Here is a 23,386-nt window from a genome sequence, read left to right as displayed (position 1 = left end):
TAGATAACTTCACTGATGATTTATGTGCGTTTTGGAGCGTCAACATTTTGGGTCCCAACTAAGAAGATAAAATGACGTATTTTTAATATAAAATTGAACTCACGAAAGAAAGTCACACACATCTGTGATGGCATGAGTGCGAGGATGGCATGAGTGCGAGTACGTCATGAGAAAATATTCATGTTTAGCTGAACTACACCTTTAATGTCATTTTTTTTCTCAAACCGTTAATACCATTTGTTTAGTATCTCGGGGAAACAAAATGTTGTTGTTTATTTTGGTATACTATGATGTGCTGACTATGTTGATTGGTGTATTAGTGAAAGCTCATTCAATATTCATGTGTATATGAGAGAAATGTATTATCCATTCAGCAATTAGTTGTGCCTAAGAGCAGAAGCATTATATTATAATTCCGTCGCACTGTTCTTGTTATTATGTGAGCTTAATTTATTCAAATTAACCATGAATTGTTAGAATGATCTCTGGGGGACGCCTTTCAAATTGGTTTCAAAACCCGTTTAAGCCACCCAATCCAATTTTTACAGAAGCAAGACAAACTAAATCCTCAGGTTATGGATCAGTGTAAAACGTCAGCTACTTATTAAAGGGATAGTTCACCCAAAAATGAAAATGACTTCATCATTTGTTCACCTCATGTCATTACAAACCTGTTTGGCTTTCTTTTTTTCACACAAAAGATGATATTTTGAAGAATGTTGGTAACCATATTAGCCCCCTTTAAGTAAAGGCACAAAACCACGAAGACGTTTCTCAAAATATCTTCTTTTCTGTTCTACTAAAGAAAGAGTCATATACAGGTTGTGACATGAGTACAAATGAATAAATAAATGTTTTTTTTCCGGTGAACTGTCCCTTTATACAAAAGGAGACAAAAGACAAAAGATTGTCTTTTGATTGAGACAAAAGGAGATTGCGTAGTTTTGTTATTGTTGTGTTGTGTTGTCCCGCAGGCTTCAGAACAGCCGTATTGCTTAATCTAATGTTTGTTTTTTCCTGGCAGATAAGTCTGAACAGATGCATGCCTCGAACAACTCACTTCAGGACTTCAATGTAAGAAACTGTGATTCATTCCTTCACTGATGCAGCGCTGTTCCTTCTATGGAAGTGACACGAGTTTGATTTCCTGTCTTGTTTAAGCTCCCAGAATTCCCAAAATTACATCTGCCAGATGAACGGAAAACAGCACAGACAGTTAATCCGCTCTCTCTTTCATAACCTCCTCAACATCACATATGCACATATGTCTCATCAATGCGGGAAACTGGGCTCACCGTGTCACCGCCTGTCAGTATTTTCACCACGCTATTTTTAGAGGAACGAATGGGTAAAAAAGGCGCTGAGAGGATGTGCTGTCTTCTTCAAAAGCGCCTCTCTCTCCTCATATCTTCTCAACCTCGGCTAACCTGCTGTTCTGTCACATTGCCTTGTTTTCTGCCCCTTGTGTTCTGTCTTGCTCTGTGTTTGCCCACTTTTGTGTGTCTGTGCTAATCATGACTAGACACCTTCGTGTCATGTTGTGATGGTGGCGTCATTACGACTTCTTTGTACATTTGCAGTTTGCAGCATACTGTTATTGTCGAAACGCTTCCATGCATCTACCAACCAAGATACATCCGTCTGTCTGTCCGTAAGGCGTACAGTATAAAAACGTGGTACTATTTTAGAGTCTTGGATTTGTGAGCCCAACATTAAAAGATTCTCGCTTCTTTGGTTCTCTTCAGTATTTCCGCTTTTTTTATTAAATCATCTTCCTTCCTTGCTTTCCTCCTCTCATTAATGTCTTTTCGTGTTTATTTCTCTTAAATCTCTGCTGTCGGTATGATTAGTGATGAGGCGTTCTGTGGGAGAGTGTGTCATATCGCTTACTCGCAGGATAAAAAGCACACAGTCTGCCCCACTTTTCCCCGCGCCAGCCGGAGAACTCGGCAGTTTCGACCTGGATTCTGCACAAGAGAGATCTGTTAGACTTTCACGACTCACAGAATCATCACGCTGAGTCTCTCTCCCTGTCTGGGCTCTTGTTTTAATAACCGTGCCGTATCCATTGAGAAAATGAATGAAAACCTCGTCGGTTAATATTGAATAAACGCATGAAAAGCCAACGATTTCATAATTCACCTACATTTTCCGTGTCTTCACACTACACGTAACATGCTCCGCAGAGACTCCTGAGGGCAGGGATGGTGAGCCGGTGCAGAGAATATGCATACGTGTGCACTTGTTAGCCGCTTTTCATCGTATACGGAGGCCTAATTAGACGATAACAGAGTCGGTGTGTGTCACGGGGGATTATCCCGTCAACCCTGATTCAGCGTCTTGTTTATCTGGATTTGATGTAACACGGTGTGTTTATGACTTTCTTACCTGTTGATCTGTTTTTCAATCCTCATCATTGCTTTTTGTTGAGTCTTGATAAGTCTGAAGTTGTATTCGGGGCATATGACCATAAATATTTTTTGCGAATTTGTGAATGGTCCCTATCTCTAAATCCCGCCCCCGCCCCCACGCCTAATCCTAACCCTAACCTTTGTAGGGGAAAACAGGGGAGTCGTAATCTCACGGGGAGTCGGATTTTGACACAACACCGGCATTGACCGACCCAATATGTACTTTACTGTAACAGCTCATAGAAACAGTCGATAATGATGCATCTATGTATATATATCTATGGTAAGAACAATGTGAAAATGTCAGGCGCGCCATTACAACAGAAATCCTCCCCACCACGGCTACAGCTTCTCGGTAAACGCAGTGTTTCCCATTCATTCCTAATTTATCTCGCCAGTGCTAGTCGGGAATGGGGGAGTCATAATTTGGCAGGAGTCATTTTTCGGCACAACACCGGCAAAGACCTCGTGTTCGCGGGGCAGTAACGTTACTGCCGACATTTTCCCACGGAATGAAAGCTAAGGTTTATTTAAAAAGATGCCAAGAGAGGCAATCCCTGTTCTGGTGTTGTGCAGAAAAATGACTCCTGTCAAATTATGACTCCCCCATTACCCACTAACATTAGTCAAAATTCGGCACAACACCGCCGCAGGGATCGCCTGCCTTTCTCAGCGTCCAACCTGTGCAGTGAGTGGCAGGGTACGTACGGTGCCCGACTCGTGAATAAAAGCGTTTCCAAAACCTGCCACTGTTATCGCTGTTTGGATATACAGTATAAACCTGAAAACAGCTATCTGATAATAAGCGCATGTCAGACACGCGGTTATAAATCAGAACTGACAAGAGAAACAGAAACAACGGCGTTATTGGGCAATACACTGTATTAAAAGCGAATGTTCAGAGAGTACAAGTGAAACGGGCATAAAGTTGCACCCGCGGTGACGTCACAAATATGTCAATTAGCGTGTGATGTCATCCAGTCCCACAGTTCAACAAAATCCTAGCGGTAACGCTGAATGTTTTACTTTTTGTGTACTTGCTCAATAACTGACTTATTTCTAACCAAAGAAAGTTACAGATTTCAGCTTAAATACAGTATGTGACGTTCGGCTGGTCCACCATTGTTTACTATCTGTATGTTCGTTCAGTGCGATGTCAAAGCAGCTAGCTGGGAGCTGGGTGATTTCATGGTGTGCGTATTGGCAGATGAATTTCAATTCCACCGAGAAATGTTCTCTGCCGCTTCAGCTTAGTGGAAATTAGAAATATTGACTGTAATTGGCATCACCTCCCAGTGGCGTCTCTGCCCGCCGAGGGACACAGGCCGACATTTATTTTGAACACATGAGTGGTTTTAATTATTACAGCATTTCATCAGGGCCTATCAGTGGCACGACTAGTGCTGCTGAGTTTGAAGCGGGCATGATTAACACACTCTCATAAGCGGAGAAATCTTTCATTACCTCTTTTCGTTTAAACATAGCATTAGTTTGTAAGTCCACGCATCTCTTTAAACTGCACGCTACGTTTGTTTCAGCACAGAGGAAAATGAAGCTAAATGGAAGCGCGGTGTTGCCAGTTGATTTAAAGGGATACTGCACCCAAAAATGAAAACTATGTCATGAATTACTATGTTATTTGGAAAAATAACATTTCTGGGATATCATTGACTACCATAGTAGGAAAAATTTAGTCAAAGGTGCCCCAGAACTGTTTGCTTTTCTAAATTCTTCAAAATATCTCATTTTTTATTATACAGAACAAAAAAATGATACAATAATATTTCCTACTATGGCAGTCAATGATGTTCCATAAATGTCAGTTGTTAACATTCGTCCAGTTATCTTTCTTTATGTTTAACAGAACAAAGAAATGTAAACATGAAAGAATTTCAGCCTTGAAGTCTGTAAATGATTTCAGATTATGTCATACTCTAATTAGCATATTTACAACATCATTGCTTTATATTTGCATTTCGTCTGCCCTAACAAAACAAAAATCTGGAAATCATTATGTTAAATACAATGCAATATTTTGAATAACATACATTTACATATATTGAAACCAAGTTCTTGTATTTTTCATCACATGAAAAGCGACAATTTCTTTAGCATTTATTAATTATAATAAATTGTATTATATTAACAATGTATTATTCCATATATTTTCAAATATATATTCAATGTTTTTATTTATTCACAGTTAATATATAGGAAAATAGATTTCCTTTGCTTAAGGATGGTGTCTTCACTTTATAGCCGTTCTGTTGTTCTCATTTAGAATGCATGTTTTTTTGTTTTTACTGTCAGACAATGGAACAAGCAGGAAGTAGTGACTAAACACGACCTAGAATTAGTTGCTAGAATTATAGGTGCTGTTTTGAAAAGTCGCTAAAGGGGTTTCATTAAAGTCGCAAAGTTGACAACACCGAGCCCATGTTTTTGGGTATATGTTGTTTTTAATGTACAGTATTTTCAAAGCAATATAACAGCAGCACAACCCACTAAACAGATGGTCCGTCTGTGTGCCCCTCATAACCCCGTTTTCATTTGCATCAGGTTAAACACGATGTCTAATGACTATGCAATACCGGCAAAAGTTTAGAGAGTTAAACTTTTTGAAAGCATTGAGATGTGCGCCCCAGCCAAACACATTTCATGCTGTCTAGTCTTTAGCCCTGCAAGGTAAAACTTCAGTGTGGTTCGCAATTACGGCTGTAATTCAATTGAAACTTAATCACCCGCCTCAGAAAGTAGCAATAGAGCTTGCGCTCTAAACCCGCAGTGATTCTGAATTACACTCCAACCACCGCTAGATCTCGAATTGTTAGAGCTTGTCGTGCACCCAGCAGTGGGTGACAGGCCGTGAAGTGCTTGTTTTTGAATTTCAGCTTATGTATTAGATCAAGTGCGTAGCTAAGAACCGAGAACTATTGTATTTGTGATGTCGTAGCAATAGAGAGGAAGCGTGTGGTTCGGCATTGATACGACTGCTTTTCAGAAAAAGAACAAATAAAACGGAATCAAAAGATATTCATCGGTTGTTAAACGTTCTTTCCGCTTCCTTTCAGACGGGATATCCAAAATTTGATTCAGAAAAACAGCACGTGTTGTATCATTTCAAGTGTTGCTCAAAGAGACTTTGAAGGGTGACTCAAAGCGCCGTGCGCTAATTTATGTTATCTGCGCTTTCTGTGGCTGTGTTTCTTGGTGAAAAGTGATTTTGTTCTCTCTATAACCCACACACGCATACTCTTATCCACAAATGTAGGCACATTACCGAATGCAAATGTAGCCTAGTTGAATGTCCTCCCATGCTAATTGGAATATATTACCTTTAATGTTTCCGCTGAGCTGGTGGACAGGTTTTCCCCCGACGTTTCCACGGCCCGTAAAATGGAACCGGGGATTTTTTACTGAACTCGGCTTAAAAAACGTACTATTCTTTGATTCGTATTATTTTCATTTCCTCAGAAAAACATCTATGGGGCAGTGAACTGCATTGCCTGCACCTCTGTTAGGTTAGTGATTTGGGGAGACCCTATGATTTTGGCTTTAGATTTTTTCTAAACACCTGTTAATATCGAACAACACCAAGGGCGAGAAGAATGAATGACTCCTTTACTTTTATTTAATCGAAATCTCAAAAAGAAACCCACTTATGATCAGTGTTGGGTGTAACTAGTTACTAAGTAATTAGTTACTGTAATTTAATTACTTTTCCCTTGAAAAAGTAAAGTAAGGGATTACTCTTATTTTTTCTGTAATTTAATTACAGTTACTTCTGATGTAATTAAACTAAATACTTTTTGTAATATATGTGTGTGCAATAGTGGAATTGGCATCAAAATTCAAAGTCTAACTTTAAAATCTGTGCTTTAATGTATAATTCTCACATTTGTAATACTTTGGTCAGTTAATAATACTACTTTATGTAGTTTAATATTATTTATTTGAATGAATTAAAAGAGCCGTTTCATGTCTATCCTTCAATCACTTAACTAATCAAGGTTGATATAAGATATAGAAAGTAATTAGTAATAAGTAATGAAATACTTTTTGGAGAGAGTAATTTGCACAGTAATCTAATTACACTATTGAATATGTAATTAGTAACTAGTGATTAATTACTTTTTCAGAGTAACTTACCCAACACTGCTTATGATACACACAGTACATGTCAAATATACACCCGACTTTCTTTCTCATAAACATATGGATGAGAATATGGATACACAACTGATTACTATGCGGTTTTTGATGGGTTTTTAGTTTCCTGATAGGGTTTTCGGGTAGTTGGTTACAAGGTCAATATAAATCTGTGAGAGTAGATGTTGACCCACATTAAAGTGATAGTTCACTTCATTTATTTATCATTTATTCCCCCTCATGTCATTTCAAACATGCATGGCTTTCTTTCTTCTGCAGATCACAAAAGAAGATATTTTGAAGAATGTCGGTAACCGAGCAACGGCGTTACCCATTGACTTGCGTTGGTTATAGTGTCCATACAATAGAACTGAATGGGTACCGCCATTCTTCAAAATATCTTCTTTTGCGTTTTGCAGAAGACAGAAAGTCTTGAAAGGTTTGAAATGACAAAGGGGCGAGTAAATGATGAGAGAATTTTCATTTTGGGTGAACTATCCCCTTAAAAAAAATTAATAAAAACATTTACATTTTATGTGAGTGTAATGTCACAGAATGAAACCTAACAAAATAGAAATGACATTTTATTCATTAAAATAGAAATATTAATTATTCTGTTATTACAAATGAAGAAGAGATGTTTTCAACATAATATTTAGCAGATAACCAATTATTTTATTAGATCACAATGTGAAAATCAAGTGGGATTTAATGGTTTACATGGGATATTATATAAACTGACCTAAACCGGTTCCTAGTGGTTCTGGATCTGAGGTTAATTGGCACTCGATGAGAAATGACATGTATCGGCATAATGCGATGTGGGTGATCCGTAGCCTTTGCATCTGAACCACGCTGAAATCGATCTCGGGCCTGACCTGCATTAACCTTTTACTGATCCATCAACCGGAGACCTCGTGCATCCCACATGCCCGTGAATGTAACGAAGTCCTGGTGAACACTTTATCTATCATTCAGTTTCATCTCAAGCACTCTTCAAGCTTATGACCTCTCGTCTGTGACGTAATCGTGCCATATTTCCAATTCACACACGCAGGTAAATTGCACTTTTGGAGAGAGGAGGAACTGATTGTGGTTGATGGTGTAGACCTTTGTAAGGGTCAAGGAAGGTACGAATTGAGTTGTACATTACATACGTCATGGATTGAGCCGGGGGTGAATCGTGAGTTATGACGTCCGAAATGTCAGCTTGTCTGTTTGTGGAGGACCAGTTGGTGGATGCGGATGAGATTGTGGGGATATCCCCGACAGTTGCGTTCGGGTTACGTTGATATATTGGCGTTAAAATGCATCAGTCGCAGGAATTTTTATGCTCCCTATTAAATTCTTGTTTTCCTCCTGCAGCATTATAAACGTGTTGCGGTGCACAATGCAGAAAACTGTCACCTCTGTAAAGGTCAGGTGTGTAAAATCAGACGCCTTTATTCCGGAGAAACATAAAAGGACTGAAATGACTGAGCGAACCCAACAGAATGAGGATATCAGCAGATGCCACACTAACTTTCTGTGTCAAGAATTTAAAACTATATGACGTATACTACGAGTATGCCAGAGCACTTCATTAAGAAGCACACATACTGTAAGAAAATCCAATTCTTTGGAGTTCTGCATAGCTCTCTGTACACAGTTTCTATGTGGGTCTCTCTGCTCACAAGCTTGATTTAACTTGAGCATCACGTAGCTCAGAATCACATGATGTGCTTTTCGATGCCTTGGTGCACTTCAGAATAACTTACCGATCCCACAGATAGAGCGCATATATTCTCCAGAGCCACATATATAAAAAAAACCATCAGAAGAAATCATTAAATCCTGTTGCTGTGAACAGGGTGTTTACATAAAGTTCTTAAAGGTACAGCAACAAAAATGACTTGAAGATTGAGCTATACCGCTTTAGTGAAAACACATTTGGGGTTATCGTGTGGTTTCAGCATTGTTTACTACGTGCTGTAATGAAATTACTTTTTCCTTGAAATAAGTGGATAAAGGGCAATTGAATTACAGTTACGTATTGTGCGCATGCATTACATTATACTTTCAACAATTTTGTATAAAGCAATATTGACTTGCATTAAAGTCGGCATGAGATTAAAAATGATCAGTCTAATTGTTTTACATACTGGTAAAGTATTCATTACAAATTATTTATCTGTGCACATCATTATTTTTTAAAAACTAAGTTGCACTTGTAATCTTTAAACAAAAACGTTAACATCTTCCCCCTCTCGAAATGACCTCTCTTCACTAGGAACGGCGTGAGGGCAGGGCTGCAATGACTGACAGATTGCAAACTGGCATTCAAATCTTTCACCTTTTAACGATCCAATCAGTTGTCGGTGGATGAAATCAAGTCCCGCCCTACATTTTTTTTCTCATATGCACAATGGTAACCTCTTAAAATCACTAATGTTACACAACTCTTTAAATTACAGCATAGAACAGAATACTAAACAATTATAAGCCTCCTCCCGTTGTAATCTTGACATAAATACATAAAATAACACTTTATTTCGAGATTTACTTCCGTTATCCAGTCCACACAAAGCATGCTGGGAATCGCTCTGACGCAAGGGTGTAACTTTGGTTTGAGAAGTGGGGGGGACCCAAAGTGGGGGAAAATGTTTTTGATTTGAATCCTATCACAAATAAATTGATTAAACCATAACCTTTATATAACATTTTTTCCCCTGATTTTTTTAAACTCTATCAGTTCAAATAAACCTACCATAACAATTATAGACCCTTCATTTCTTTGTAAGCAGGCACACTTACAAAATCAGCAGGGGATCAAATAATTATTTCCCTCACTGTATGAAATGCAACATGATATGGATGTTGTACCAGCAAAAGTCAATTAGTTTAATTTAAATATGCAAGTAATTAATAACTTTTGTTTGGAGTAACTTACCCAACACTGGGCTTCAGGAGATACTGAATACTGTACAGACAATACCAGTGTTGATTTTGTCCTTTAGGACAACTGGTGTCCTCTGGTTTTGTCAGCGTTCTTTCTTCTGCTCGAGCGTCTTTGCCATTTGCTTTGATTTGATATGATATTGCAGATATTGAAGCGTTCGTATTGCAGTTTGTTTGTGACGTTTCTCATTTGTGGATGCAAACTGTTTTATGTAAATGAGTTCTGTGAACTACTATTATGATATTTGAATTGTGCTTTTTTGTCCTTTTGAAGTTTGACAGCCTCAGTCGTCATTTAACTTCCGTTATATGACAAAGAGTGTCCGTTTCCTTCACGAATCCCCACAGCAAAGAAAACGTCATGGGTTTGGAACAACAAGTGTGTGAGTGACAGACTTTTCATTTTTTTGTCTGAATTACTCCTTTAAAAAGATACTATATTTCCCAGTAAGCCACTCAATGGAGCATGCGTGGCAATGTCATTTCTAGATAGCATATACAGAGTGTGCGAGGGCGTTACCTCTTTCTTTATCAGTGTCAAGAACCATTAAATGTGCTTGCCAGTGAGAGAGGGAAGATGGACATTTTGACAAAGACAAGTCGAGAGAAAGGCGACAGTGATAGCGTCAAAGAATTTCTCCTCCTGCGGCGTGAACGCTCGGTCTGCCCGTGGTGGAGAATGTTAATGCGACTGCAGCTCCACGGCAGGGATTTTCTACTCAACCCCTGAGAGCCGACCGACACGAGGGGCAACACAAATACACCAACACACACAAATTACAACCATGGGAGCTCCTCGTAAACAGCAGATGGGGAGGCGTAAATGCACGGGTATGTGCAGCATGCAAATAGATGATATGTACGAAATACACAAATCTGCTCACTGGAGATCACAGTCGGGGTTAAATGCCCACAAGGTGAATAAACATCTTTGAACATTGATTTCTGAGTCATTGATTGACAGGAGTGCCGTGTAGTAACCCAGAGGCGAAAACTGACGCTTTATTTATAGATTTAATTACATTCGTCATTCAAAAGGTTTCAAGGCATGAAACGACAGGTGTTATAACTGATAAAATGTTCATTGTGTTCTAGGGGAGGTATACGTGTACATCATCCTGTTTGTGAATACATCACTGCATGGAATGAGCGAGCCCAACAGTCCAATAATGTCAAAATATTTGCAGAAGGCAGATGAATATGAGAAAGGTAAATCTGAGGCGTGGTGGATGCTGACATGTTCGTACCGACAACAAGACGAACATTGCTATGCTGTTTCAAGCAATTAAACAGCAGAGATCTAGAGAACAGCCGCAGAATCCTAATAAACAAAATCTGCTGGCACATCACGTAACCAGTGACCCTCGCCAAGACAGATTTACTAACCTAATGTTCATAAATGTTATATGCTAATGAACACTTTCACATCCCAGTTTGGGATCCCCAGATGTTTCAGTCTGTTAACCTGATGTGATTGATGCAAGGCAGATTTCTGTGGCTCTGACCATGGTTCATAAACTTTTTTTGATAGTTAAAAGAACTGCAAAAATTCAACAAAAATTTACATCTAGTTGCCAAAAAGGTCAATCAGGGGGCATAAAATAAAGTAAAATGATGTGAAATCAAATAAAAAATGTATATAAAATAAAATACAAATTATATCAATTAAAATGGAATAAAATACAAAATCAAATCAAATACAAAATTAAATATAAAATAAAATAAAAAATAAAATAACACAAGATATGAAAAAATAATAATAAAGTAATATAAAAAATAATAAAATAAAATAGGAAAAATTGTCACACCACAGCTCCAGAAGTATAGAAAAATAATTTTGTGTACTTCTGCTAAGAACAAGCAAACGATTGTTTTACTTTTGGAGCCATGAGCACCTTTATTATTCTTTATTACACGGCTCGTTGAAATGCTTGATTTTGATTGGCCATTTGCAGGTTCCTTATTCCCAGATAACAACCTCTAAAAACTAATAACACACGGTAACCCAGATGCAGCAAATATTTTGACATGTTATTAAAAGATAAATTTACATTTAATTTGTCAAAAAACCTATGACATTATATTTACAAATGATTAAACCAAATTGCCTGTTCGTGATATCTGAACGCCGTTTCTTAACGAAAGTAAACGACTTTTCCTAGCGGAAGGTCTGCATTCGGTAAAAATGAGCTCATAAAATATTTCAAATTCACATTTCATGTCGTTTTTCTCTCATTTGGCAAGTTGCATGTAATAAGCGGAATAATGTACAAGACATCACACTTCGCTTTGCGTCGGGTCCTGATCACAACACTGTCGGGGTTTATTTCTGCGATAACAACCGGCTGCCTGTACATTATCCCTAATATTATGGATTTTAAATTCTCACATAAAATAACCTGAACAAGATAACTGGCCAAGAACAGATCCAAATAAATTACTTGAATACTTTGTCAGTTTCACATGTAGTGATTTTTGTTACCAATAATAAACAACAGAATATAAATCAATTATGGCTGATGGATTTTCTTCAAACGTCTGGAGAGAAATGATGAAAGTCAGAAATATAACGATGACTGATTTCCTCTGAGACTTAAATATTTTACAAGACATTCTCAAGGTTAATGCAGGTCGTTCTCATCTTTTGCACTTATGGTCAGTATATTCTCGTATATATGCCACGGTGCAGTTCCTGTTTGGCCAGTACCTTTCTCGGTCAGATCTTAACCTAGACCGTAAGGTGCCACGACTCTTGGACCACATTAAATGTGACAGTGAATAAATTGTCTTGTGGAACAGCAGTGATTCACTTCACGGATCTTACAGGCTTGATTTCAGAAATATTGCTATTCAAATCACATTTCCTTGAGTCCCATCGGATGGCTACAGTGCTTCGAATTGAATTCAGAACTTTCATAGAAGTGATTTCTCATGGCATGACGGTTAAACTTTTGGAATCAGGAAGTGAAATGAAATTGCATGTGAAACATTTAATGTAGAGTTATGCAATGTGCAAAGCGTGAAGGTAGTGAAACATAGTGAACGCACACTAAAGTCAATGACAGGTGCATCTCTCTCTCTCTCTCTCTCTCATTTCCATTTAGATTTAGGTCGTAATACACTCTGGGACATCTGGTTCATAACGGTACATTATATTTCTTCCCTTTTGTTTTTATTGTGCTGTATGTCCAGGTCTCTTGATGCTTCATTTAGTTTATTTTAGTTTAAAATATTTTCTTTTATTGGAGGTGAAGATGATCAGTCAGGATAAATCCAGAACGATTTAGAAACCAGGAGTAGCAAAGGCTGCATGAAAATCTCTACTTTGTGTTTCACAGAAAAACAGCATATGAGTTTGGGACATGTAAACGGTGAGTAAATGGTGCATTTCATTTTTTAGTGAACCGTTTTTTAAGAGATCCTGCTTATGCACAATTCAATACCATATGGCTGAATCCATAGGAAAATATTTTCAGTTTACTATAGTTAAACAATGGTAACCAGAAATTATCCATGGTTTTGCAACTATAGTTTAACCATATTATTTGTAGTAAAATTGTGCTTATACCAGAGTTGTTATTTAGTTTTATTAATATTTCACATTAGCTTTTATTTTTATATTTTTTAAATGTTGATTTTAGTTACATTTTTAGCAATTGTGTTATATGCTTTTGTCATTTTATTATTTGTTTATCTTGCTACAGTATATAAGATTAATTTTATTTTTTGGTTTATTATAATTTTAGTGCCTTAAACTTATTTCAGTTTATTTCTAAGAAAACATTTCAATGTTTTGTGTAGTTTACGTTTTTCCAAACAATTATTTAATTTGATTTCCACAAACAGAAACATTTTTCAAGTTTTCATTTTAGTAAACTAAAACAACCTTTACACAAGGAGAAATACTTAAAATCTCTCTCACAAATACAGAGAACATCATATTATGTCTCTCTGTCCCCTCTTTCTCATTTACTCGTCTCTCTCCTTCTCTGGCTTAAGGGACATTCACACCAAGCATGATAACTATAAACTATAATGATAAGTCTTTTAGTGCCCATTCTTTATGCAGTTTTACATTTTATATGCACTGGATTTTGATTGCCTGTCAAAGTTTTCTCATTCATCAGGAACAAAAAACCCCACTCTGAACATGATTGTTGTAGTTGTGGTAGGGATGCTGCTATTCAGTTCAATTTTGAATGGTTTTAAAAACCTTATAGTTAACGTCCTTGGTGTGAACGAGATTCTCTAATGCTTTTCTCAAAGTCACCTGAACATCTGCATCATACAGTAGCAGGTATCCCAAACACCTGTTCATGAGCAGACTTGCATCTGTTGGGTCTGATAGGAGTGCTTCCTCTGGTACCGTGTCATGCGTCTCTCATTAGTGATGCGTCTCCAGGTCAGAATGCCGTCTGTCGTTCAACCTGTCTCACCTGACGGTACCCGATCTAACGCCCTTGCCGGAACCGTTAGGCACGGCCCACCCCTTTCCCCCCATACCGTCTGTTTCCTTCGGGTTACAACTACAAGGTTTTACAGGCTTAGAAGATCATTTTGTTTGTGATAATTAAGTTCGTGGTTTGGTATAAGACTTGTGGACATCTAGCAGATAACAGATCAATGAAGACCTCTGTGCCGTACCTGGACAGGTGGGATGTCCTGACACCCCTATCTGGTCTATCTGGCCTCTCTGTGTTTAGGAGATCAATGTGAAGGGTTTAGGAGGTAGTTTGGGATTGAATGAAGACTATGTGGCTATCTGAAAGCTTTTTGTTCTCCAGCTGTGTTGCAGATAGGAGATGTTCATCTAATGATGGCTCGAGTCAGATACATCAGGATTCTTCACAGCTTAAAGGAACGTTATAAAAGTCAATGGAAAGCACAGAATATAAATCAGGTTGTGAACCTTGAACTGAAGAAACGACAGTATGCGTCTAATCATTTATTTAGATTTTTGTTTTATATTTATAAACAGATATGTTGTGTGGTTTATATTTTTCTTGTCTTACACAATGATATACATTTTTATTCCAATTTTGAGGCGACTCAATCTCGCAGAAATCGTTGTAATTTAACGTGACACTAGTTTTTGAACACCTGTGTCATTGAACTGCATTTTGAATTTGTAACGTGACATTGTAACCTGAATGTAGCAAAATTGAGTGTGTACTCCTAGTGCAGGTGCAATAAATAGAAAAAATAAACTAGTTAGAAAAATGAATAACAATAATTGAAAGAAAAAAGGATATACAGATATATACACAACAGTAGTCATATTAGTGATGTCGATTGTGATTTAAACTTGTGTTTTTTGCTCCATGGACAACCCAAAGGTCTTTGCACTAAGAACACTATATACACTTCCATAATGTACTTAAAGTGCTCTGTTGTCACACATTAATTTTGCACACTCTTAAAAAAAAGGTGCTTCAAAAGGTTCTTAGATGCCATAGAAGAACCTTTAACATGTGAAGAACTTTTTGGTTTCAAAAAGGTTCTTTATGGAGAAAGTAGGTTCTTCAGATTATTAAGAAGTAAAAAAGAGATGGTTCTTTAAAGAACCTTTGACTGAATGGTTCTTTGTGGAGCCAAAAATGGTTCTTCTATGGCATCGCTGGTGAAGAACCTTTTAAGCACCTTTATTTTTAAGAGTTACTAAAAATATATATTTTTGTACTTCTGTTATGATGTCTCTAAAGACTTTTTTGTATGTTAAGTGCAAAGTTAGTGCGTAAAAAAAGGCACTTAAAGTGTAGTATTGTGCACTTCTTTTTTTATCTAGCTTACTCAATTAGTTTATTGATAAAAAAATGTTTGCGCTTTTCATAGAGAAGAGCCTTTTATCTCTCTGTTTTTTCTCCTAGACAGAGATGAATGAGGTTAAACGAACAACAAAAATGTATACTCTTACCAAAATCTCACGGGTCTTAGATCAGATAATAGGTCATTTTATATGTCACCTCTGAAGCTTTGACCCAAACTCAGATTTGCCAAAATGACAACCAATTCTGTAAAGTTTAGAGGTTTGAATAATATGCACTTGAACAGTTTTATTGTTGTGTATTTTTACTGCATGTCAGCATGCTCATATCTGTTTTTATTTCTTCTCTTTCCTGTACAGCATAAACTTCTGAGAAAAGAGTTCAGGCTCAAATCAAACATTGCCGAGAAATTGTTTAAGTCTCCAGAGCTATAAAAAAGACATTTTCTAATCTTCTGGGTTTATACAAATAGTATTTGAAACATTTTGAGGAACACACAAACAAAACACAGTCCGTACAGTGTGTCCATAAGTCTCTCGTACCCAAAGCAAAAGAGATTATAAGAAAGAAATTGACTTGAACCATATTGTCTGTTTTTATTATTATTGTTTTTTAAAATTGTTATGATTGAACCCTTAAAGGGAGTCAGAGATGCTCATTTAAAAAGTCTCCTCTTCATAAAAATGCTAATCCGCGGCTATCTGATGAGGTGAATTCTTTTAAAACTGACTTCAGATGTAATAAGAAAGGCTCACCTGCGGTTAGTCAAACACACTGGGGGATATTTGGATATGACTCTAGATGATGAGATTTCAGGAAAAATCATTAGAGGAACGATCTGGTTTTGGTGTTCTGCGGTTTGCTGTGTTTGAGATGGGTCTATATAGTTTTTGACTGGAGATTTAGATTTCAGTTACATGGACGTCTCGGGGGACGCTGGCAAAATAATGCTTCTGTGTGTGCTTGAGAAGGAAGAAGAGAAAGAAGTGTACATCAAAGGTTACTTGCGTTCTCCTCTGATAGCTCCTCTGCGCTTTAATACTTTGTCATGAAACGCACACAGTCATGACACTTTTACAAACGAACGGACCCTTTTATTCCATCTCTGCATCGCTCTCCTTTGCTCTTTTATCTATTAGCTCTATATTAGATTGATGTATTTTTGCGTGTTAAGTGTTTAAGATGAGGACAATGTTTTCTCTGCGGGACCCTGATACCGCAATGAATACCCAATGCAGAATTCAGTGCAGAATGTTCAGACGTCCAGGTCAAACATATTTCTGGTCTTTGGTCTTGGTAGCATGTTATCAAAATGTCAGACAATAAGAAGTTTAACCTCTGAAACAGGGTTGCCAGATCTGCGTAACAAAATTATCCCAATTGCCAACCCAAAACTAGCTCAACGATGCCGTCCCTAATAACAAAACTCAAAAAATGCCACTTCTGTACTTAAAATACACATTTTACAGACCCTGGTATGCATTACACACAATTTCTTCTTTAATATCACGCTATAAAAGACTGGTTTCATAAATAACTTTATAAAATGACCACTGACCACGTTTACATGGACAACAATAATCCGATATTAACACGAACCTAACACGATATTAATCCTCTGAAATGATTTTTCCTTTACACCCAGCATAAAACACGCAGTTTTCGCGATTCATTTAATTTGTAATAAAAATCATTTCTAAAAACGTATCTTAAAGGCTTTTAAAAAGCATTAAAGGTTTTTATACAACTGTAGCATTCAGCGTTGTCTTAAAATGCTGCGTAAGTTGTCAGCTCTCTAGGATTTTAAATGCATGAGACTGAAGGGAGATATAAATGCTCCACTGAAACCACAAACACAAGTTCTTCTTGTCAATAGCAGTAACAAATCCATTAGACGACGACAGGGAAAGGTTACCTTGAGCTGCCTCTGAATGTCTGTGACGGAAGCAATCAATTAAAGACACAGAATGCTTCAATAAATAGCGAGGAAACAACGCTATTGTCAACAATTAAATGCATGTTTTGAGCAAGTCAGGAGTCTGTCAAATTTAGATTCATTTGGATATAATTTATTATCAAATTCAGATAACTTACTTGCTATTTATCAAGCTGTTGTTTTAGATTGTATGATGAGGTATTTTTAACAGGTCTGTTCTTATGGGATCTTATTTAGTCTTATTTACAACCTTTAAAATGATGTAATATACTGTGATATGATATAAAATGCAAGTCTTCTAAATCCATGTGACTTGGGTCTGTTTCTTACACAAAGCTATCTTAAATCTTTAGACGACAGAATGTGTGATGTTATGGACTATTTCAAATTTTTTTAATTGTATGGTGGTATGCATTTGCTAGTTTTCGTGCGGTTCACAATAATTTCAATGTTAATTTTTCTTGTCACACAGATATGACCTCCTCCTGTTTAACATGCTGTATCCGACCTTACTTTGAGCCCCTTCTTGTCCGGTGAGTCCTACAGAATGAAGGTGTGTCTTTTTTGTTCAATAAAACTAAAGAATCACCCAAATTTTCTGTTATATCAAGCTTGATGATTTCCTCCTTAAAGTTCCACAATTTGCAGTTCATTAAGTGTTTAAAGCTTTAGGAACATCTCCAAACCATTACAGGCTCATTACAATAAACAACAACACAGCGTTGGTCTTGAACTTCAGCATTCAGCAGAGGTAATTAACTGAGCAATTGTGAGGTCAAAACAGTTGAAGAAGCAACGGAGATGAATTGCTGTTTGGTTTGGGGTGACTCGGACCGTGCAGCTTTGCTCAAGGGTGAATTCATGGCTTTGAGCCAGAGGCGGTGACTTCAGCCAGATGACGACACTTGATTGTAGTCAATATTATACCTTAAGATTTGTTATTTTCTTCAGCGGCCAAGAAGACGTGGATATTTAAAGGAGCAATGTGGAGATTTTAGCGGCATCTAGTGGTGAGGTTGAGAATTGCCGCAAACGGCTCATTCCACTGCTCACCCCTCCCTCCCTTTTGAAGCATTATGGTGGCTGACACAGGACTAAGATGTTGTCACGTTTTCACTTCTTTGCCGAAGGAGATAAAGTATTTACGAAACGCGCTCTGCAGAGCAGTTTATTTGTTTAGGTCTACTGTAGAAACAACAGTATACCCGAGGTGTTAGTAGAAAGAAATAGCTCATTCTAAGGTAATACAAACACAACGCTTCATTATGCAATGTCTTAATACACCTCTGAAGACGTAGTTATGTATATTAAATTGCATTTCTGTCAATAGATCCTCCAAAAAATCACACACAGCACCTTCAATAATACAAAAAAGGACAGTAAAACACCTTTATTGGATTTTTTAGAAAGATATTAGGCTTAAACATATACAATACTGTTTGCATATTATATATACAGCAAATACATTTGTACTACCGATGTCCACAAAAAATTCTATCATTATTTACTTGGGTGTCAGTGGAACAGTGGATCTTGTTAAATTCCACTGTCAGCATCCAAATCTAGCAGAAAACGTATTGCAATTTTTCTTTATAAGTCATGCAATGCCTGCTATGTGCTGACCTCTCAAATCGATATTTTCAAAGCAGGTCTGACATCATGACATTTGGTTACAAGACATTACATTTGACTGACGTCTTACCTGCGGCATAGATGCATCATTTGATCCGAGAATTACAGTGAAAATAAAGATTATCAGTGAAAAATGATCATCGGTTTTAGTGTGTTCAGTACACCAATTGGCTTTTTCGTATTTTTGTCTTAAAAAAAACACAGCATTTTTATTCCTATGGAAAGTCAGTGGGGACTTTTTTTGGTGAACTATTCCTTTAAAGGAAGTGTTGCGTCACAGGTTTGAGTCTCAGAAAAAATAAGTATATACCTCGAATGCACTGCAACTCGCTTTGGATGCATAAATATGAAATATAAATTAAACCATTTCAATTTCATTTTTGGTTGCTCACTTCTTTTTTTAAAGTACAGTGTATAAACACAACCGGCAAAATGAAGCCAGAAACTCATTTTGAGTGCCTTACTATTACCATTACCATTAACACAATTTCACATTTTAATATTATATATTAATGATTGTAATTAAATTGTTTAATTTGTCAAGTAATGAATGGTATTAGAGGATTAGTTCACTCCAAAATGCAAATTTCCTCAGGATTTTCCTGAAGAAAAATCCTTAATTTCTTTTTTAATTTCTAACATCTTGGATGATATAGGGGTGAGTAAACAGGACATTTTTATTTTGGGGTGAATTAATCCTTAAAATGTTTACTATAGGCATCCTAGTTGAATGCAGTGCTATCATTAGCCTATAAAAAACACGAGTTATTTTCAAGATTGCTAAACTCAACCTGTCCACACGTCCATCACATACGTGTTGAGTGAGCAGGCTGGAACTGTCCATCATTTACTAACCTTGATTGTATCTGTATCTCAGCTGTCTTCCTCTTATCTGCCAGGCCAAAGCAAAGCAGAAGAAGATAAGACTTGGACTACAAGGGCAACTTAACCCTACACCCACATCTGAGACTGAGCGAGTGTAAGTCGCTGACAAGACACCCTTTCAATCTGTCACAGAGATCAACCGAGCAGAAGAACACGAGAGGCTTTGAAATCCTCCGGAGAGGATGTCTTAAAGGAAGGTTGGACGGCATTTATTTTCTAGTTCTGTGTGCTTCATTCACTGTGTACTGCAGAAGCACTTCTGGAACTGATCGTGTATCACATGATGATGTGTGCTTTTTGGCATTTTTGCCATTTTAATATTAGCTAAAAGAATATGATGTATTTCAGACGGGTGATCAAAAATGCAAAATCTGTCTCAAATGCATGTTGAGATGTTTTTATCGTAGTATATTGCTAAAGTTTGCAGAAAGCCGGTGCTTTAAAGAATTCACTGCTGTATTTCTGTTCTCATTTTTCAGCATCATCGGAAAAAACATTTTCCCTTAAAGCGACAACGAGCCGTTTTTTCGACCTTAAAATAATCTCTCTAAAATTATTTTAGTCGTAGGACAACTCTTAACTGGGCGAATTTTACCGGTGCTTCAACCTAAGCAGCCCTCTATCGGCTGAAATCACACTTTGGTGTGCGGGTAGGTTCACAAGCCCCGCCCATCACCTGCTTTACGTCACGTTTTACTCATAGCCTGGGTGAAGTTAGCCAACATCTAACAATACGACGAGACCATCTAGTTCAATGCAAGTCTCCAAACCATCACCATGGCAGAGCCTGCAAAAAACTAAAGAGGGTTTTGTCGGAGGAAGCGACACTAGGCCGATCACGAATCAATATCGGACGGGCTTACACTCAGTGGCGCGAGCTGAAAGAGGCAACAGGTTGCAAAACTGATGTAGACCTAGCGGTCCTGCTCCTGGATTTGTAAGTGTTATATGTACATATGTACAGCCGGTTACATCAGCTTTGTAAACAAATTCACGTGTATTGAGCTGACAACGGGGAAAATTTGCGACAGTATTTACGACACGTATCAGACAATTGCGCTTTTCAACCACCTGGGGAAACCATACACCAAAACGGCTCCTTGTTGTTTTAAAAGTTGTCTAAAACCCATGTAAAGCACCGTAGGCTCAAGAGGAAAATACTGCACCTGCAATTTGCTCACCAAGCCTGAAAAATGGCCAGCTTTTTCGAAAGCTTTACCTGAGCCAGGGTGTCCCTTTAAATCAAACCAGAGGCCCCGAAAGTGGAACACCGCGATTGTCCCCGGAGGCTTCAGACAGATCCCGACTCTGAAAACTCCAGGGGGTCAGAGAACGCTGGCAGGCGGAGGCGGGTTAGTTCAATAGATTAGAATCAGGACAGAAACAGCGAGATCACGGCTCGTATTAATCAATGGACGTATGAGAATACAACCAGATGAGAAACGAGAAGTCGGAGAAATAATCGGGGTGGGGCAGAGGGTGGTATTGGATTCGCATCTGTCTGTCTGACATTATCTGTGGCAGAATCTCCAGATTGCGGTGGTCTCACGACACCTCGGTGCCCTTCACACACTGTTACTCTACAACACACACACCTTTCTTCCATTAAAGTTCTTTTTATCCGTTTACTTCAAACAGCAGATTTGTCCCCAGTCAGTACCGGTCTTTTACAGTAACTTGAAGGTCAATGTTTCAATTTTTGACCTTTGCAGAGAAAAATATAATTTTGCAAGCACATTCATTTCTTTCATTAGAAAACTAACATTTTATTGAAAATATTTTGGAAATGGATTACGTGGACCAAATAACAAGTAAAAAGCATCTAATAAGAATCCAGCATTCCTTCAGTGTTGTTTTTAATGCTTCCCAGGGTAAGACCTCAAGAAGCTGGATGATAAAATGACAAGTGATTTGGACAATTCTAAAAAGGTGGCAACTTTGAAGATCCTAAAACATAACATAGTGTTCATTTATTTGGGATGATTTTAGCCACAACATAATTCCCACAGTTACAAGTTTCTTCATGGTTTTGATGAGCTTACTATTCTAAAATGTGGGGAAAATCTAAATAAACGAGTGTTTCCAAACTTTTGACTGGTACTGTACTTTAATATTTACTACATTAAGGTTCAAAAACATTCGCTGTAGTTTACAGACATTTTACAATGAGGTTAACAATGTCATTTCAACATTTATTTACCTTTGTTAATGTTAGTTAATGCCAATACAATCGTTCATTTTAGTTCAACATACAATGTTCGATATAATAATGTACAGTCAAAATTTTGAGATAACTCAAAATGATGATGAGTTTTATGTTTTATTGTGCTTTCTTGTGTTACTTAGCTGTATTTTTTGAGTTATTATTACTTAATTAGATATGCAGTTCGATTGATATGACTTGGAATGGACAATAAAAACATGAGTTTTGAACATCTGTTTTTGCTAATGAACTTTTCGTATATAATTAGCTACTCAACTTTATGACCAATAGCAGTTGATTTCTGAAATTGGCACGCCTCCAGAAAGAAAATTCACAACCCAAATAAAACTGACATCATCGCACATTGTGTCAACATTCATCTCATAAACATGATCATTCCCACATGTCTTGGAGGCAGAATTAGTTTGGCAGGAACAAAATCTCTTTCCCTCAACCTTTCGGAAATCTTTCATCCCAGTTCATCTCTCGCATCCTTTCATCGACTGTGGGTGAATAATCATAAATCACGCAAAATACCCCAGCATTGACTGCATGTTACCTTCACTTAATGTACATCTTTATCCTCCTGCCATTTTTCAGCTCCTGATAGATTAGCACCATTGACCGCATTCTTTTACCGCTGCTCTGGCACTGCTCTCATTAGTCGGGTGTATCGACAGAGACGCTGACAGACACCTGTGTACTGTGTTGTTGTGAATGTACGGATTTGGAGTGATGTGGTGCTTTAGCAATAATGTGTGTGTGCGAAGCTTAATGTAAGCTTCGGCTGGCACAATGTTGCTCTTTTGAAAGGAGATTTGGAGCAGGTCTATTCACTGGACTGCTTCGAGCAGAATGCTCATGATGGCTTAAAGGGGACATACATTGCAATCTCATGATATTCTTTCCTACATGAAGCACAAATTGAGAAGTTTCGGAGAATGTCCTGGATGTTTATTTTCTACCGTGAAGGTATTTGGGGGCATAGACTGCTCCCAAAATATTTTGTCCTATTTCTCATTTGCACCTCAAAAATTGATTTTTGCTCCTTGTTGAATTTATTTTATTAAGCTTATCTAATTTTGTGTTCCAGGACAAGAATAAACTAATACAACAACAAGGACGGTGAGTAAATGACAAATATAACCACCCAGATTTACATATCAACAAAACACTATTTTACAGCTTGACAAAAAATTATAAATAATAAAAAGATGGCGCAGTCTATTTTTGCTGTAATGTTACGACCAAGTATAAAAAGTAATAGTTCATGTCACTTTCATATCCCAGTGCCCCCCACTTTGTGTAACTATTTTAAATTTGTGTTAAATTAAAATGTTTGTATTGTCATGTACTGTAAATGTTACAAAATTTGAACTTTTGAACTCTTGCGAATGGAAGTCTTGTCTTCAATTTGAAAGGGTTACTCATCAATTTTTAAAGCGGATGTAACACACACAGTTTCTGC

The 23,386-nt window shown here is 37.4% G+C and overlaps 1 protein-coding gene and 1 long non-coding RNA gene across 3 annotated transcripts in view; both read left to right on the top strand.

The window, feature by feature from the left end:
- The first annotated feature begins 9,851 nt into the window (after positions 1–9,851).
- LOC130548627 (uncharacterized) lies at positions 9,852–20,598 on the top strand. 2 transcript variants are annotated; one of them, XR_008962063.1, is made up of 4 exons: positions 9,852–10,414; positions 10,593–10,706; positions 17,671–17,731; positions 19,730–20,598. It is a non-coding gene; the product is annotated as an uncharacterized LOC130548627 (long non-coding RNA). The 2 variants fall into 2 exon arrangements; XR_008962061.1 differs by having other exon boundaries at positions 9,852–10,706.
- Positions 20,599–23,013: 2,415 nt separating this feature from the next.
- LOC130548620 (calcium-binding protein 7) overlaps positions 23,014–23,386 on the top strand; it is a 38,694-nt gene continuing 38,321 nt past the window's right edge. The window contains exon 1 of the mRNA XM_057325513.1: positions 23,014–23,043. The gene's annotated coding sequence lies outside the window, so the exon portion shown is untranslated. The remainder of the gene's footprint in view (positions 23,044–23,386) is intronic.

This window comes from Triplophysa rosa, linkage group LG2 (assembly GCF_024868665.1).
Source record: "Triplophysa rosa linkage group LG2, Trosa_1v2, whole genome shotgun sequence".
In the NCBI taxonomy this organism is placed as follows: Eukaryota; Metazoa; Chordata; class Actinopteri; order Cypriniformes; family Nemacheilidae; genus Triplophysa; species Triplophysa rosa.
This window is presented reverse-complemented; position numbering and strand designations above follow the sequence as displayed.